The sequence below is a fragment of the Puma concolor genome, chromosome A3 (genome assembly GCF_028749965.1).
Source record: "Puma concolor isolate L17-30 chromosome A3, mPumCon1.1.hap2, whole genome shotgun sequence".
Classification (NCBI taxonomy): Eukaryota; Metazoa; Chordata; class Mammalia; order Carnivora; family Felidae; genus Puma; species Puma concolor.
The window spans coordinates 98,938,756-98,950,103 of record NC_141669.1 but is presented as its reverse complement, the minus strand read 5'-3'; positions in this window follow the sequence as shown (position 1 = coordinate 98,950,103).

Sequence of the window (11,348 nt, the reverse complement as noted above, 5' to 3'; positions counted from 1 at the left end):
TCTGAGATTCGGCATTTAATAGACAGCAAGTTATCTTTTTAGAGGTAACCTCCTAAAAGTGTATCATTGTTTTAAACCAGAGCTTCTGGAAACAATTGAATTACTGTGGAAGTCACAGGTATACTGACTAGTGTGTGTGGCTGTGTGAGTGAGTGAGTGTGTGTGTGTGTGTGTGTGTGTGTGTGTGTGTGTCTTTTTTGACTGGCCACTCTATTCCAATTTTTGTGAGAGGCTATGTCTTTCTCTTCCAACACTACATTACTTTAAATACTGCTGTTTTCTAAAATTTTAAAATATCTGTAACATCCTTTTCATCAGTCATCATATTGTCTGTTATACTACTTAAGCGATAATGGATAGTCCTGAAACTGAGCCTGAGGTTTACCTCAAACTCACAAATTCCATGCTTCTAAGCATTTTGAAAAACTGCAGAAGTGTAGCGGGATATCATGTAAGCCCTAATGCACAAAGCATCAACACACGAAGGATGCATTTTCCTTCTCACTTGGTAGATTGTTATCCGGGCTGCTTAGAGCGTGTTCCAGGGATCAGCAATGTCAGTATCACCTTGGAACCTGATTGAAATGTAGTCTCCTGAGCCCCACTAAGACTTACGGAATCAAAACGTGCGTTTTAACAAGATTCCCAGATGATACAGATGAATATTAAAACTTGATACTCTCTACCACAAGGTCTTCGGTGGTTACCAAATCTGAATATATATTAGGAACATCTTGAGGTATTTCCAAAATGTAGAACAAATGGATTTGTTTGGACAGGTGTAGCCAGCTGGAGAGGATTCCGCTGTGACCAGAGACAAGCCCATGTACAGGGCGGGTCTGTGGATGTCCAAATGCCGAATGCAGCCTAGTCCTGGGTAATAATTCTTAAGAGTAAGTCCATGGGCAATGAAGATCCCAACCTAGAGTTCAGGGACAAACCAGGAGGAGACATATGACCTCAGAGGAGAGATCATGGGAGAGGGGAATTGCTTCTTGATATCCAGCCACCATCTGGCCACCAGACATCGGTGACTGCTGTTGATTGAGTCTCTCTCCTTGGGTTCTGCACAGTGAAGCAGCTGGCAAAACTCAGAACCCTGAGTTTTCCTTCCCGCTTATATCCTGCACTCACTTGCAGATCCCTGCTCAGCCAGAAGGTAAATTCCCAGTGAAGGAAATTGGGGCAGTATACTTATTCCTCTAAAGGTGGAAAGGCAAAGACACCAAGAATTTTATTAGGTTCTATATCATCAAGTTGATCTGTTTTCTTGATTTACCAATCTAGTTTCCTGGAGTTTTGGGTGACTCTACGCTACTCATCTGTCTTGTACTTGAGCTTCAGAGTTTCTAGCAAGTCAGTGTTCCTACGGTCTATTATTACCAAATCACATTTTATTTTATTTTTTAAGTTTATTTATTTATTTTTGAGAGAGAGAGCGTGCAAGCAAGCAGGGGAGGGGCAGAGAGAGAGGGAGACACAGAATCCTAGGCAGGCTCTGTGCTCAGCTCAAACTCACGAACCTATAAGGTCATGACCTGAGCTGAAACCAGGAGTCAGACACTTAACCGACTGAGCCACCCAGGTGCCTCCAAATCACATTTTAAAGCATTATTTAAAAAATCATGTTGCTAGGTCATGTTCAGTACGTTGCATGGGCTATGATTTTGGTGGCATAATTTTGCATTATGTAAGTATCACAACTGACTAAAATGATGAGCTGTGAGTGTGAATTGTGCTTAGTATATGCCACAGCCTTTTGTAATGATAAGCTGTAGCTGGCTATGCATTGATATGTTACCAATTTAAAATGATTGCTCTTGCATATCTGGGGTAAAATGGCAGAACGGTGCTATATGGAAACTCTTTCCTTTTTAAATCTGAAAGTGGGACTAAAATTAAATATCAGCCAGAAAGGCGACCGCCAGAAGTTAAATGAGAACACTCCGCGTTCTAATGTTTGAAAAACGGCAAATGACAGAGGAGAGAGAAGGAAGGTCTTGCTGTGATCCAGTGCCGGTACCCTACCCCAAAGCAGTGTAGAGGAAACATGGGGTGGAGAATAAAATCTTTCGATAAAGTATGGTGTGCGTCCTTGCCATGACACATTTTTCTGAACTAAAAGGAAATGAAGGACTGACTCATACTATAACATAGCATAACATAGATGAACCTTGAAAATAGTAAGGTGAAAAAAAAATCAGACACGAAAGGCTACATATTGTATGATTCCACCTCTATGAAATGCTCAGAATAGGCAAATCCTTAGAGACAGAAAGTAGATTGATGGTTGTTGGGAGCTAAGGGAGGGGACATGGTGCGTGGTAAACGAGGAGTCATTGCTAATGGGTACGGGGTGTCCTTCTGGGTTAGTGAAAATATTAGGGATTTAGATAGTAGTGATGGTTATAGAAATTTGTAAACATACTAAAACGTTCTAAATTATATGCTTTAAAAGTGACTTTTACAGTATGTAAATTATATAAACAAATGAGTGGATGCAGCAAAGTTGCAAAGAGCAACAAAATCCAAAAGTCATAAGGGGCATTTTTGGAACAGTTGAGGGAATTTGAATATAAATGGGATATTAGGTGATATTAGGGAAGTTATATAATGATGATATAGTGGTTAGCAGGAGAATGTCTTTTTTAGGAGCTACATATTGATATATTTAGGAATAAAGTATCATGATGTCTATAATTTGCAAATAGCTCAGCAAAAATATAAATAGAAACCCCAAAAACCCATAGATAGAAATAAAATATGGGAAATATCAATATTTGGATCTAAGTGGTGAGTAAATGGATTATCATTTTTTTGTATGACCTACTTTTATTTTTTTAATTATTTTTTAATATGAAATTTATTGTCAAATTGGTTTCCATACAACACCCAGTGCTCATCCCAACAGGTGCCCTCCTCAATGCCCATCACCCACCCTCCCCTCCTTCACACCCTCCATCAACCCTCAGTTTATTCTCAGTTTTTAAGAGTCCCTTATGCTTTGGTTCCCTCCCTCTCTAACCTTTTTTTTTCCTTCCCCTCCCCCATGGTCTTCTGCTAAGTTTCTCAGGATCCACATAAGAGTGAAAACATATGGTATCTGTCTTTCTCTGTATGACTTATTTCACTTAGCATAACACTCTCTAGTTCCATCCACATTGCTACAAAAGGCCATATTTCATTCTTTCTCATGGCCACGTAGTATTCCATTGTGTATATAAACCACAACTTCTTTATCTATTCATCAGTTGATGGATGTTTAGGCTCTTTCCATAATTTGGCTATTGTTGAGAGTGCTGCTATGAACATTGGGGTACAAGTGCCCCTATGCATCAGCACTCCTGTATCCCTGGGGTAAATTCCTAGCAGTGCTATTGCTGGGTCCTAGGGTAGATCTATTTTTAATTTTTTGAGGCACCTCCACACTGTTTTCCAGAGTGGCTGCACCAATTTGCATTCCCACCAACAGTGCAAGAGGGTTCCCGTTTCTCCATATCCTTGCCAGCATCTATAGTCTTCTGATTTGTTTATTTCAGCCACACTGACTGCTGTGAGGTGTAATATCATCCTCAATGGGGAAAAACTGAGAGCTTTCCCCCTGAGATCAGGAACACGACAGGGATGTCCACTCTCACCGCTGCTGTTGGATTATCACTTTAGTATTGTTCCAGTTTTTCTATATCTTCAGAATTTTTCACAAAAACTTGAGAGGTTACTCAAGGTGAATAGAAGGACACATAGTAGGAACCAATAATACAAAGCCATCAAATCTACTGAATTTATCTCTACTTTCAATGTCATCCCAATGAGAATGTTATCAGTACTATTTTTGGAACTTGACAAAATGATACAAGGGGTCAGCTGGAGAGATAAGCATATGAGAATAGACAGGGAAATCCTGAAAATGAAGAATAAGAAATTCAGAACAACTTTATGAGCAACTAAACTGTTGTATAAACCTAAATTACTTAAAAAACAGTTTAACATAAGAGAAAATGGTCAGTTTGACAAAATAAAATAGGGAGTTCAGAAATTGACCCAGATACATGTAGGAATTGCTTATATCTAAAGATGGCATTAAATGTAGCTGAGGAGAGCAATAATTATGTAATAGATTGTTCTGGATCAAATAGCTAGCTGTCTGCAAAAATGCAGATGTGGATCTCTCCTCCATTCCTTATTCCAAATACATGCTAGATGATACAAACCTTTAAAAAATTGAAACTGTAATACCTTAGCCTACAGATTATCAAGTCCTACCTTGTGTTCCTATAACTGAACAGTAACCAAGACTTAAAAATAACTGTGCACTTGGTATTTCCTCAGTGGGAATTGGAGCCACTTGTAGCCATTGGGAAATGAGCCACAATCCGCACATTTTGGTGGCGCTGGGGATTTTCGTTGCATTGCATTTTGACAAGGCAGTCTTTGTTGTTCTGTACGTCACGCAATGAGGGGAGTTACCGTTGTCCCTTATATGGAAAGACGGAGAGGATCTCACTCTGGGCTGGTAGTAGGAAAAGGTAGCCTGGAGCCTGAGACGGTTGATCATCATAGGTCATGGTTACATGAGCTGGTGAGCAAGTGTGTGGTGTTCTCAAAGACAAGAACAAGTAGCTGACACCCAGCATTTTGTGGCATTCAAGGGACATCCCAGTGCGTGCATCATGAGTAAATTACAATTCTGGTGCCACTCTTTCACCTCACAGTTGTGCTGTGAACACAAATTGGACCTTAAGAATGACGATGAAGTTCACATGGAAAACTAAACACTCCATAGACTTGTCATCTTCCTAGAAGTACCAGGAGACACACAGCTTCCCTTAGACACACAAGTTTCACGGTCCCTCTAACGACACAGGTTCCCCAGATGTCAGCTAAGGTAAAGAGCCTTATTCAGTAAAATGTTTGTTTGTGAGCACAATTCATTCTGGAAACATGCTTGTAATCCAAAGCACTTGAATACAAGGTGAGTTTCAAGAACCGTTGGCTCAGTTGTGATCATGTGACATGCGGCATCGTGTACTACTCATATTGCAAGACATCGCTCACTTATCAAATTAAAATTTATTAGAAGTGTTTGCTTGTCTTGCAGAACACTTGCAGAACAAGTTACTCACAATCCCAGGTTTTACCGTATTTTGTTACGTAGATGAAATTGATTTGGTTCCTCATCTCTGGTTTTGGGCACTGGGATCCAATGGCCTCCCCAAAGGTTTCTCTGAATTCTAGAGGACCTTATATTTTCTTGCTATTTTTGTGTAGTTAGGGCGGGCTTTACTGAAATAAGTTGTTGAAGAGAAGAGAGATTTAAAATGTTGAACGAATTAATTTTTTTTCTCATGGAGTGATATTCAAATGTACCAATGAAATTCCTGAATGCTTTTTCTTGTGCACTTCACCCTGATCCCCAGTAAAAGTACTCACCCACAGGCACTTAATCTCTCTTTCTGTCTCTCTGTCTCTCTCTTTCTCTATCTCTCTCTGTCTCTGTCTCTGCCTCTCTCTGTCTCTCTCTTGGCTCCCTACCTGCTTGATTGAGCCCATTCTTTTGGCCTTGTCCCCATGCAGCTCCCTCCTGCTGTGGGGTGATGAGTCTCTCTATGTCCTGGGAGTATTATAAACTTCGTTTCCTTGTTCCTGTTTCTTGTGGCGACACCTGACCCAACATTCGAAACAATACAAAGCAATCCCTAAGAAACATTTGGTATTATCTCACAAAACTAAAGATTAACATACCCTAGGACTCAGCAGTTTTATTCTTAGGCACATACAATTTTACACAGTTTTAAAATGTCTAAAAATAAAATGGTAATATTGTATATTCTTCTTGGTTTTTTCCTCACCATTATGCTTGTAAGATGTAGCCATGTGTTTATGGGTAGCTTTGGTCTATACCCGTTCATTGCTAGATTGTATTCAGTTGTATAAATGTGCTGCAGCTGATTTACCCTTTACTGCCAAGTTGGTTCTCTGTTTGCTTACACATGAATTGGGAGGTCATCAGACATATGCATTTTCAGCTTAACTGAATGCTCTGAAAAATTTTCCCCCAGATGATTGTGTCAATTTACCTTCCCTGCAGCAGTAAGAGTTCCTTTGCTCTGCTTCTTTTCCAACACTCGGTAGCTGCAGACTTCTCGTATTAGCCAACCGATGGTTCTGAAATGCTATCACTTTGTTTCGATTTTCATTTCCCTGATTAGTAGTGAGACTGAGGGTCTCTTCATATACTTACTGTTCTTTGCTCTGTACTCTGTAACTTCTCCTTTCGTATGTCTTGTCCATTTTTCTGTTGAGTAGTTTGCCCTATTGATTGGTAGAAATTATTTATATATTCTGGAGAGCAGCTATTTGTGACATGAGCTGCAGATATATTCTTCCCGGCTGTGCTTGCCCTTTCACCTTTTTTTTTTTATGTTGATTTGTTATTTTTGAGAGAGAGAGAGAATGAGCCAGAGCAAGTGGGGGAGGGGCAGAGAGAGAGGGAGACACAGAATCTGAAGCAGGCTCCAGGCTCTGAGCTGTCAGCACAAATCCAGACACGGGGCTTGAACCCATGGATTGTGAGGTCACGACCAGAGCCAAAGTCGGACGCTTAACCAGCTGAACCACCCAGGCACCCCTGCCCTTTCACGTTTTTAATGGGGTTATTGATGAACAGAAATTATAGATTCTGGGGCATCCAAGCTTTCTCTTAAGGTTTGTGCTTTTTGTCCTAAGAAATCATGTCCTATTCTGAAGTTGAAAGACTCTTCTTTCTTTCCTGAATATCTTAAAGATTTATTAATTTTAAAAAAATTATTTTAATTCTAGTTAAACTACAGTGTTAAATCAGTTTCAGGTATACAGTATAGTGATTCACTTCCATACATCACCTGGGGCTCATCCCAACAAGAGCACTCCTTAAAGACAAATACCATGTTATCTATATCTCATCTGTAATGAAAAGGAGAGTTTTAATTTTTATTCAGTTCTAAGATTTAAAATTTTTTTTCAACGTTTATTTATTTTTGAGACAGAGAGAGACAGAGCATGAACAGGGGAGGGGCAGAGAGAGAGGGAGACACAGAATCTGAACCAGGCTGCAGGCTCTGAGCGGTCAGCACAGAGCCCGATGCGGGGCTCGAACTCATGGGCCGTGAGATCATGACCTGAGCCGAAGTTGGACGCTTAACCGACCAAGCCACCCAGGCGCCCCTTAAATTTTTTTTTTTAATATTTATTTATTTATTTTTGAGAGAGACGGAGACAGAATGCGAGTGGGTTAGGGGCAGATAGAGAGGGAGACACAGAATCTGAAGCAGACTCCAGGCTCCGAGCTGTCAGCACAGAGCCCGATGTGGGGCTCTAACTCATGAGCTGTGAGATCATGACCTGAGCTGAAGTCGGATCCTCACCTGACTGAGGCACCCAGGTGCCCCCAGTTCTAAGATTTTAAAGAATGGATTATAATTTCTTTTGCTTTTGAGTAATTTGGGATTTTTTTAAAGTTTGTTTATGTATTTATTTTGAGAGGGGGGAGGGGCAGAGAGAGAAGGAGAGAGAAAGAATACCAAGCAGGCTCTTCACTGCAGATCCAGGGCTCCACATGGGGCTCAAACCCATGAACTGTGAGATCATGACCTCAGCCGAAACTGAGTCAGATGCTTGCTTTTGAGTAATGTGTGTGTTTTTTTTTTTTTTTTTTTTTTTTTAAGTTTGCAGATACGTGAGGCTCTTTATGTGGCCTAATCAAAAAAATTTTGGAGAGCACCTGGGTGGTTCAGTCGGTTAAGCATCTGACTCTTGATTTCAGCTCAGGTCATGATCCCCACGTTGTGGGATCAAGCCCCACGTCGGGCTCTGTGCTAAGCATGGAGCCTGCTTAAGATTCTCTCTCCCTCTCTCTCTGCCACTCACCCACTTGCACGTGTGGGTTCTCTCTCTCTCGAAAATAAATGAATAAACTTAAAAAAAATTAATTGTAGCAAAATACACATAACATCACATTGTATCACCGTAACCATTTTTGTGTGGCACTAAGTACATTCACATTGTTGGGTGACCATCACCACCACCCATCTCAAGAACTTGTCTTGTAAAACTGAAACTATGTACCCATTAAGCAATGACTCCCCCTTCCTTTCACCCCCATTGTTCCCAAAACGAAGGCAACCACCACTCTATTTTCTGTCTCTATGATTTTGACTACTCTAAGGACCTCACGTAAGTAGAATCATACGATATTTGTCCTCTTGTGAATGGCTTATTTTATTTTGTATAATATCCTCAATCCTCATCCATATTGGGGCATGTGTCTGGATTTCCCTCCTTAGGGGATTTAAGGCATAATATTCTACTGCATGCATATGCCACATTTTGTTTACCTATTCATCCGTCAATGGACACTCGGGTTGTTTCCACCCTTTGACTATTGTGAACAATTCTGCTATGAACATGAGTGTACAAATATCTGTTTACATCCCTGCCTTCATTTCTTTTGGGTGAATACCCAGAAATGGAATTGCTGAAACATATGGTAATACTATTTTTCACTTTTGTGGAACATTCATTCTGTTTTCCATAATAGTGTGCCATTTTACATTCCAACTACTAGCGCACAGGGTTCCAATCTCTTCACATCCTGGACAATTCTTGCTATTTTCTGGTTTTGTTTTGTCTTTGGTAGTAGCCATCCTAATTGATGTGAAGTGATATCTCCCTGTGGTTATGATTTACATTTCCCTGATGATGAGTGATGTTGAGCATCTTTTCATGTGCTGAGTGGTTATTTGTAGATCTTTGGAGAAACGTCTATTTAAATACTTTGCCCATTTTTAAATTGGGTCATTTTGTTGTTGTCGCATGGTATAATTTGTAAACATTTTCTCCAAAATCTGTGGATTGCCTTTTCACTCTGCTGATTATATCCTTTGATGCACAGAAGTTTTTAACTTTGATGAAGTCCAATGTATCTATTTTTTCCTTTGTTGCCTGTGCTTTTGTTGTCCTGGCCAAAAAATTATTGCCAAATCCAGTGTTATGAAGCTTTTCTCTCCTTGAGGAGATGGCAGCAATGACTGCCTGTATTTGTGTCCTTGGGCTGACTTACCACAGACCAGGCAGCTTAAACAAAAGAAATTTACTGTCTCACAGTTTGGGAGGCTGGAAGTCCATGATCAAGATCTCCTGAGGACTCTCTGCTTGGTTTGTAGAGGGCCACCTTCTCACTGTGGCCTCACGTGGCCTTTTCCTCTGTGTGCAAGCACTTCTGATGTCTCTTCGTCTTCAATAGGACACCAGTCCTATTAAATTAGGGCCCCACCCTTATGACTTCATTTGAGCTGAATTACCTTCTGAAAGATCCTAGCTCCAAAACACAATCACATTTTGGTGTTAGAGCTTCAAACTCTAAATTTGGGGAGACTCAGTTCAATCCGGAATACTGCTGCAGAATTCTACGAGATAATAAATGCAACTCTCGGGGCACCTGGGTGGCTCCGTTGGTTAAGCGGCTCACGTCATGATCTCGTGGTTGGTGAGTTCGAGCCCCATGTCGGGCTCTGTTCTGACAGCTCAGAGCCTGGAGCCTGCTTCGGATTCCATGACTCCCTCTCTCTCTGCCCCTCTCCTGCTCGTGCTCCCTGTCTCTCTTTCTCTCTCAAAAAGAAATAAACATTAAGCAAGATAAAAAAAAAAATAAATAAATGCCACTCTTTCAGCACAGGGTTGGTACACAATATACAGTCACTTAATGCTGGCTACAGCTATTACACCATCGCTACTATTATGCAAAAGTGTAATTGAAGGTGTGTGTAAATGAGGCAGGAAGTTGGGTATTACCCTGAAAGTTTTGGTCACTTGTAAATGTTTGAAACTCAACTCTGTGCTTTACTATACCTGTGTAAGCTTGTGCAACTCCCCCAGTCTCTCTGAACCTTAGTGTCTTCAGCTGTAAAATATAATAGCTGTAGCCTCATTTTAGGCTAGGGATTGGGTGTGTGGAGTATAGCAAAGGATGCATTTAAGGCGCTCAGCACACCCCTTGCTCAAAGGAACCCCGAATAGAACGTAGCTACTATAGCACCCGAGATAGAACACATTATGATACCTAAGAGCTGCGAAGCAACTTGTAACCAAAAATCAAGAGGCCGAGTTACAGGACAAATTTCTAGGTATGCCGTTTAGCCGTTTTTCAGAGATAAGCCGCTTAGATGATTTAGATTGACGAGTAACCGTCACAATGAAAGAAACACGATCAGTTAAAAGCTACGGTATCCAGAAGGTAAAAAAACAACCAACTGTCCAGAAGAGGCACAATTATTTACGATTTTAAAAGTGAACGCCATTTTATCCTGTGGATTTTCAAAATAGACCAGGTAGCAGCAGCTTACCCATTTCCTTCTGCTGCCTGGATTCTCACGGCTCCCAGGCATTCCTGTCCTTCCCCTGACTGTTACAGTCTATGAGCTTCTTCTTTCCATCGAATTCCCTTGTTGGTTCTATTTAGGCGAAGTAGACTTCTCTTTCTTGGGATTCAAGGTCCTTGTTTGATCCAAATGTCCTTATGGGACACACACATTGCCCTGTGTCTGTAGACGTGTTGGCACGTTGGCACTCTCCTGGGCACTTGACATGTGTTAACAGTTTTAATCCTCACAGTGATCACATAGAGTAGACACAAGCAACATGCCCATTTTACAGATGAGGAACAGAGAGGTTAAAAATTGCCAAAGTTCCCCCAGCTACAAGTGACGGACACAACATGACAGTTTGTCCATGACCTGAACCACTGCTTTTCCACAGCAAAAAACCAAAAGCGGTGCCATAGGGCTCCTTCTGGCAACGTCCCTCAGCCTAAGGTCAAGCTGTCATGACACAGAATGTTCAGAATAAGCAGTCTTTGAGTGGGGAGCCTAGTGATGTGGCCCAGGTGTGTGTGACTGTTTACAAGTCTAGCTTCATCCAGGGGTATCTCAAGGTGTCCAGGGAAATGAAAGGATTTCCTACCCATTGTGCATTTCTAATTAAATCCAGTTTCCTTTTTGCCAAGGATTTGAAGATATCAAGCCACCAAGTGTTTTAAATTATATGTCCCAACAAATGCCAGGGAGTCCATGGCAGACTGAATATAAACACAGGTCAGCCTAGTTAAAAATCCCAACCCTGCTATTTCTTAACTGTGGGGTCTGGGGAAAGTTACTTACATTGCTTAAGTTTCCTGACCTATGAAATGGGTGAAATGATATCTACCTTACAGGGTTGATGTGATAAGTGAATGAGAAAAAAAATTTTTTTTTTAAGTAAGCCTAATTACTGACAAACAGCATGTGCCTAATGCACTGTTGTCCACATGTTGTTGT